The sequence below is a fragment of the Arachis hypogaea genome, chromosome 19 (genome assembly GCF_003086295.3).
Source record: "Arachis hypogaea cultivar Tifrunner chromosome 19, arahy.Tifrunner.gnm2.J5K5, whole genome shotgun sequence".
NCBI classification, from domain to species: Eukaryota; Viridiplantae; Streptophyta; class Magnoliopsida; order Fabales; family Fabaceae; genus Arachis; species Arachis hypogaea.
The window spans coordinates 144,818,878-144,827,307 of record NC_092054.1 but is presented as its reverse complement, the minus strand read 5'-3'; positions in this window follow the sequence as shown (position 1 = coordinate 144,827,307).

Sequence of the window (8,430 nt, the reverse complement as noted above, 5' to 3'; positions counted from 1 at the left end):
AATTTTAGTAGTAAATTAGTAATTATTAATTATTTGACTAATAGTCCATTATATTTTTGCAGAGTTCACGGATGTTGACTTGTGACTACCCAGTGTCTCGGGATCGGTACCATCCTAATGTGGAGGAACATTTACGATTTACCGGTTTCTATCATACTTCTCAAATTGGAATAGTTCAATATCAGAAAGCACTGGTAAATGCTCTGGTCGAAAGGTGGCACCCAGACACACACATCTTTCACCTTCCGATTGGTGAATGTTGTAAGAACCGGATTTTTCACGAATAAAATTATTTAAATGCCCAAATTAAATTCTGGAAAGTTAGGATCAGAATTTGGGGATTTAAATATGATTTTTGGACTCAGTAGGTCCTTCCGAGTCAGAAAATGTGTTTTCTGCAAAAAACCGTGAAAATTGCAAACCGGCAGTTGAACCGGTTCAAATCTGTCCGGTACTGCGCGAGAAAAAGTGGAAACAGTCAAAAACCTTAGAAAAATATTAGAAATGGAAAATCGGGCGTTAATTTTAAAGGTTTGACCCGAAATTGGGACAAACGGGCTAAAAACGCTAACAGGTTGGACCAGGCCCAAGTTGGGCCCAAGCCCAACAATATAGGGTGTGTTTGGGGTTCACGTTGAAAAAGAGAGAAGCCCGTTTGAGTGTCTTAAACGTCCGATTTTTATGTTTGGCAATTTGTTGGAACTCTGAACCTAGGAGTGCTTTTACCTCTGAACGTACGTTCACATGAAGCTAAAATTTCCAGGCGTTCACGTTGAGAAAGTTGATTACCGTTGGAGGAATTAAGTGAAAAATTTATTCCTTTTCTACCTACCTTACCCTCCATTCTCTTCTATAAAAAGGATGCAAGTAACCATAATTTTCACAGTAATTCTTCGTTCATTTATTGTGTATGTTCTTTGTTCTGAATTTTTTTTTTCTATCAAAATTTTTCAGATCTGTTTCAATCACTGCCAAGGTCAAAAATTTATTTTTTTTATTAGTTTTCGTACTCTCTTTCATATTTTGATTTTTATATTTTGATTGTATTTTTTTATTTATACGATAAATATTTTTTATATTATTTTTTTAGTATTTTGATGTTATTTTTTCAGTGTTCTATTATATTTTTATTGTACTTTTTTATTCATATGACAACTATTGTTGATATAAATTCTTATTTTAATTAATTTTTATGATATTTTTATTATTTTTTGTTTATATAAATTCTTTTTTTATATTCTTTATTGTACTATATTTATGTTGTGTATAATTTTTTTTTATTTTATTCATATGAATTTTATTTACTTTTTATTGTAATTTTTTTGTTCATATGATACATATTGTTGGTTGTAATTAGTATATACTATGTTTGATATGAAATTTTTTTTTATTGTATTTTTTACTGTATTTTATTTTAGTTTTTATTATATACTAATTATAAGTAATAAAAGAGTCGTAAATAATAAAAATGTATATTCCAAAATGATATAAATTAAAGAGTAATAACGTACTAAAAAGATTATAGAATATTTTCGTTTTGTTTGACATTATAGAATGTATAGTACGTACTCTCTTTTATAATTTTATTTTTTATTGTATTTTTTTCTTAAAGATAGATATTATTTTATTATTATAAAATAATAATGTTTATTTATATGATAAATATTTTTATTATAAAATGAATTACTAAGATCTATTCAAATATCTAAAGTAAAATGATAGAATAATATAAAAAATTATTTAAATTGATGTCTCTTTTAGTAATTTTTTCTCTAAAAGTGATTTTGAGTAGCAAAATCCAAACAACATTTATTTTACTATAATCCATTTTAATATAAAGATTGCCAAACATAAATCACGTTAACACAAACTTACTTTTCATCAAAATCAAGTTTGCAATGAAAGTGATTTTATAAAACTGTAGTTTGAATTAGAGTTGGTCAAACTAGAGTTTGAATGAAAGTGATTTTATAAAATTGATTTTGGATAGAAGTGAGTTTGTGCTAACATGATTTATGTTTGGCGATTCTATACTAAAATTGATTTTAATAAAATGAAATTGTTTGGATAATATTAGTTAAAATCACTTTTAGATAGATAATTAGTTAATTACTAAAAAAATAATATTAAATTATAATATTATTTTTTAGTATATTTAATCCTTTTTTTATACTTCTTTTAGTATATTTTTTATATAATATTTTTTATAAAATTCTATTTTAGTTTGTTATAATTTTTTTAATAAAAATTAATATTTTTTTATTAAATTAAAAATAACATATAAAATAATATATTTTAATACTTTTTATGAGTACTCTCAATAATCTTATTTTGTTTACTGTTTTGGATTCTAACTTTTTACTAATTATGTTTTTATTATTATTTATAATTAATTTTTTATTTAATTTATCATTTTCAATAGGAACAATAATACATATTATAACAAATTAGAATAATAAACAGTGAACAAGAATTATAATAATAAATTTTACAATGTCAAACAAAAAAATATTCTATAATTTTGTTAGTACTCTCAATATATTTTTATTTAGTATTATTTTAGACCATAAAATTTTATTACTTATGATTTTATTGTTATGTATGATTAGTTTTTTATTTACTTTATCATATTTAATAAGATCAATAATTCATATTATAATAGAATTACAATAACAAATTTAATAAAAAAATCAAAATATAAAAAAAATACTAAAAATTGAAAAAAAATTTAAAATATTTGAAATGACTTGAAACAAATATAATTTTTTTTTTGAAAAAAAAATCAATAACGGTCATCAAAGTGAACTCACATTGAAGTGAACGCAAAAGCAACAATTTTTTGCTTTCAGTAAATGCGCTTTTAAGTTGCAAAAATCACTTCTGCGTTTAGAGAAAAAAGATTGCCAAACATTAAAAAACAGCGAAGAACTTCAATGCACTTTTATCCTCTCAAACGGGTTTGCCAAACACACTCATATAAGTGTATTAAGTGGCCATTTCAGCCACTTTCAAACACAACAAGCAGCAGCAACGTTGAGTGAGAGAAGAGAGGTGAGGGTTACAAGAAGCACTATTCGCATTCATATTCTTTCTCTCATAACTTGAGCTACGGTGCTTCGATTTGCATGCCATCAGTTGCTATGCGAAATTCTCTCCGAGCCCATTAGTTTCATCTAACCAAAGAGGTATGAATCTTGAAAAATCCTGCCCAGATTCTGTCTTAAGAGATTCGAAAATATTAGGTTTTGGTTTTGAGTGAAATCTTGTGTATTGTGTGTTTAGGTACACTACTCTAGCTTTTGATTGATGTTGGTTTTAGCTTTCAAAACTGTTGAACAAGGTAAGAGGCTTTGAACTCTTGTGAAATTTTAATTTATTATGAGCCCTAGGTTGATTTGTGATGGTTTATGCATATATAGTTTGATTATTGTGAGTTTGGAGCTTGTTGGTGATTGTTGGAAGCTTGGATTGTGTTGGGAAGCTTGTTGGTGATCATTGTGGTGCTCATTTGGGGTTTTGGTGCATATTGGGGATCAGCCAAGGTATGGTTTCAGTTTTCTCTATGTAGTATATAACATTCATGGACACTTAGGCTAGTGACCTATAGGATAGGTATGAATGATAATGGTTGATGAGTTGTGAATATTGGTGTATGATAATTTATTGTGAATTGGTGATGATATGGTGACGATGATTGATTGTGTGAATTTGATAAGTGAATTGTGATAATATGTGTGATGTTGGAATTGATGAATTGGTAAAGTGGTTGGAAAATGTGAAAGAAGAATGATTAGAATGTGTATTATGTGATATATTGATGTTGAGAAAGAGAAGGATGATATGTGAAGGAAAAAGTGGTAATATTGGTGTATTAGGGCACAACAGGTTTATTTTGATAAAAAAATGGAGTTTTTGAATGGTTTGGTAGGATTTGGAATGTGTATGGTAAGAAATTGTGGAAATTGTGAAGTTTGGTAAAATTGGGTTTTTGGTGAACTTTGTTTGATCATAACTTTTGCCTCCGTTTTCAAAATTTGATGAAACTTATCTGGAATTAAAGATCTTTGAAAATCCTTTTAATCGATATAAAGTTTGTGAAAATTGAAATTTTGTAGAGGAAGTTATGATCATTCAAAATTGGTGTTAAAAATCTGAAATTCTGCAAAGTTGCAGAATTTTAAGATTTCTGATGTGTGCGCACGCACAGCCTTGTGCGCGCGCACAACCCTGCGAAAATATTACTCTGTGCAGACATACACACCTGTGTGCACGCACAGGCAGGGAAGTGCCTACTGGTTGCAGCGCTAGCACAGTTGGTGTGCTCACACATCAATGAAGAATTGCGACCTGTGCGGACACACACACCCCTGTGCGCACGCACAAGTCGGGAAGGGGAGTCTGTTGGGACCACTAGCACACCCTGTACAAGTGAACAAACCTTATGGATTTCAGTATCTGTGCGTACACACCCCTGTGCGCACGCACACTTGTAAAATCTCCTGGGCGTGCGCACCCACACACCCCTGTGCGGCCGCACACGCCCTGTTTCTCCAATTTTTCCTTGTTTTCAACTATTCTACGTTCCCAACAAGGTTGTAAGCTTTCATAACACCATTTTAGGACTCTTGGGCCTAGTTTTGAATATTTAAAACATGGGAAAGAATTTAATAGATTTAGATGATATTATTTGGAAAACTTGGAAGATGGAGGTCTAGGTTTTGGGTGTACTGGGATGGTTTGATGGTATGTGACGAATGGTTGATGTATGAGATGAGAATTGAGGAACTGATGAGCTCAAAATAGAAATGTGAATTCACAGTGGTTGAGATGAGTCGAGGACTCGAAAGGGTGATGAGGAATCACTATTATATTGAAAATGTTTTCTGAAAAAACCACTAAACTACTATTTTGATATCGAGACTATGAGACGCTATGCGCCCGGCAGGGGCTGTGGTTAGATCCCGCCTGTTGAGGTAGCGGTGGCAACGTAAGGGCGGTGGTTCGTCCCGCTTGCGCTTAGATGCGAGGTCTGTGGCAAGAGTATCCCGCTCGCATCCCTTCGGATCAATAGAGCGTGCAGGCACCGGTACCTAGACAGTGATCCGAGTACTATATCTCGGGGGTTCCCATATGAGGATTCCGAAGGGCGACATCTCCATAGAGATGTGTCGGGTTGGCAGTTGAACTGACAATGTGATATCACAGCCAGTAGGACAGGCATTCATCATATGCATTTTCTATCTGTTTGTATGCTTTGTCTACTTGTAATGGCTTGCCTATTTGTATAACATGCCTAATTGCTATTTGAATTAATTGCCTTATATGCCAATACTTGTGTTTTACTTGCATTGTATATTATCTGTGTTTTCTACTGGGATTGAGGAGGTTCAGAAGGCGGTGGCGATGGGATCGCATGGAGGATAGGTTGGTGAAGGCTGTGGGACAGCGGTGTTTGGTTAGAATAGAAATCCCTTAAGATAGATTACCCGATTTAGTTATGTTAAGATTGATATATTTATGCTTATTTGTTTTAGTATGCTTTAAGACTGAATCTTGTGATGGATAAGGAGCTTAGGATTGTCTTTGGCGTCCCGGGGTCTTATATCCTACATCACTGGGCATTGTTATCATACTGAGAACCTCCGGTTCTCATACCATATTTCTGTTGTGTTTTTCAGATGCAGGTCGCAACCCACCTCGGTGAGTTGTTTGGTTGGTGACAGAAGCGGAGGACTTCTTTTTGAGTCTTTGTGGTCTATTTTGTATATGTCTCTCACTTTTGTATTTTTGCTTTGCCTAGAGACTGGTGTATTGAGAGAACAAAACTTGTATAAGCTATTTTTACTATCTGGTTCTGTATATCTGTATATGGCTAGCCGGCTTAAACTCCGTGAGTCGTGGCTAGTTTCCTATGATATTATATACTTATCTTTTGTTATATCTTATCTGTTTCTTGCACCTTAAGATAGTAGTTTCGTTAGTACGTTTTGCGCTTTGAAATCCTATTTTTGAGCTATATCCTTCATCGGGCTTCAATATTATATTATTCTTTCTCTCTCTCTCTCTCTCTCTCTATATATATATATATATATATATATATATATATATATTACGTATGAGCTTAGAACTGTCGTAATCTCTTATTAACCTTTGCTTTACGACGCGAGGTAAAGCTTAGGCTAATTAGGGTGTTACAAGTGTACAGTGACACTGGAGGATGTAGCCGTTATTCTTGGTCTCCTGATGAGCGGTCTTCCAGTGACAGGAATCACGTTGAGCAGTTTCGAAGCCTTAGAGGGTGAGTGTTTTCACCAGTTTGGGGTTGCACCGAGAAAGTCCGACTGTAGAGGAAGCGGCATAAAATTGATGTGGCTTCAGGATCTAAAAGAACGTTTACAGTTGATTGACGAAAACAGTGTTCAGAGGTATGTGAAGTGCCACATTATGTTGTTATTGGGTACGATCTTGATTGGAGACAAGTCTGGGGCATCTGTTCACTGGAAGTATCTGCCTTTGCTCCGTGATTTTGGTAGTATCGGACAGTATAGCTGGGGATCGGCATGCCTAGCACACTTGTACAAGTTGTTATGAAGGGCATCTCGTTTTGACTGTAAGGAAATCGATGGTCCACTAACGCTTCTGCTAGCTTGGACTTGGATCCGCCTACCGTATCTTACGCCGGTTCCTAGGAAACCCCGCAATTTTCCATTTGCAAACAAGTAACATTATCAACTTACCTAGTATGTTCATATTTATATTTAAATTGTGCTAATGAAATAAATCATTTTAGGTGACGTAATTGGGAGCGTGGCGACCGACGCTATAGATATCTTAGTCTCGCTCACTTTAGAAAGTCATTAGATGAGCTTCAAAGACCTCATTCATCCTGTCGAAGCAATTAACCTGGATGTTTCCTGATGCAAGTTGATTTGCATGCAATTTCGTAGTCACAACCTCAGAAAAACATGTCCAGCTGTTATCCGCGCCTCCGCCTCGGCTCTTTTTCTGGTGAACAACTCGTTAAGCCTGTAGAATGTTGCTTTGACAAGTGCATAGGGATATTATGTGCACCCTTCAAGACTGAGTTGATGCATTCCACTAGGTTAGTGGTCATGTGACCCCATCGGTAGCCACCATCGAATGCCAACGCATACTGTTCACGGGGGGATTCTGTTTGACCAGTTAGCGTAAGCCTCGCCCCGTTCTCGTAAACGCTGGTAGTGCATTTCGTACTCGCAAACCGTCCTCGAATATCCTACACAATAAGTAAAAACAAACAAGCAAAGAATAGATGAGAAACACTGCTTCAAGGTAACTCTGTTAATAACGAATTTTGAATTACTAAATTTTACCTATATTGACGACAAGTTTTTGCAGGTACATTGCCTTGAACTTTTTCAAAAAATTTGACTCTATATGCCTAATGCAAAACATGTGGAAAGCTCTCGGAGGCGACCAAGCTCCCTTACTCCGGGCCACAACCGCATTGATGGATTCGTGTTGGTCATAAATCAGTCCCACACCATCCCGAGTCACAACATGTTGTCGCAGATTACTAAGAAAAAAGTGCCATGCATCAGAAGTCTCTCCCTCCACAATTGGGACGATATTATTGTTACCATCCTGTGAAACTGCAACCAACAGACAACCCTTATACTCTCCATAAAAGTGAGTCCCATCCACCTGGACAACTGGCTTACAATGTCTGAACGCTCTAATGCAGGGGTAATAACTCCAGAAGACTCTATGCAATACCCGGATATCAGTTACCAAGTCATCGCCTTGATATGCAGGCGTAGTCTCAAAATGGACGACTGCTGATGGCTCCTTATGACACATGGCCTCAAACCATATGGGCAAAGCTTCGTACGATGCTTCCCAACCTCCAAATATTTTTTCCACTGATTTTTGCTTAGCCAACCATGCTTTCCGATAGCTGATGGTGTAATTGAACTTCGACTGCACTTCCGCAATAACTGATTTTACCTTTATCGAAGGGTCAGCCTCAACCAACGACTTTATTGCTTCTGCAGTTGTGTTCGAATCCAGCTTTGAATGATCCTGAGAAATGGTGGCTCTAGTACAAGTGTGATTACCGTTGTATCTCCTTATAACCCAACAGTACTTTCTGCTGATCATGCTAACCCTGATAAGCCAATTACACCCTGATCCATACTGTGTACACTTGGCATAAAACGTCAAAGGCTCCAACTCATACACCCGATAGTCTACGCCTCTTCGGATAATATAATCTTTCATCGCCATAATAACATTTTCCCTGGAACTGAATTCCATTCCGACTGCAAATTCACCATCTGCGACCATAGGAATTTCTACCACGACGACAGCCATATGAAAAATATTTAATACAGAAATATTTAATAACTGAAATTAAAAGTAAATCAATGCTCACTACATCCACATTAATAT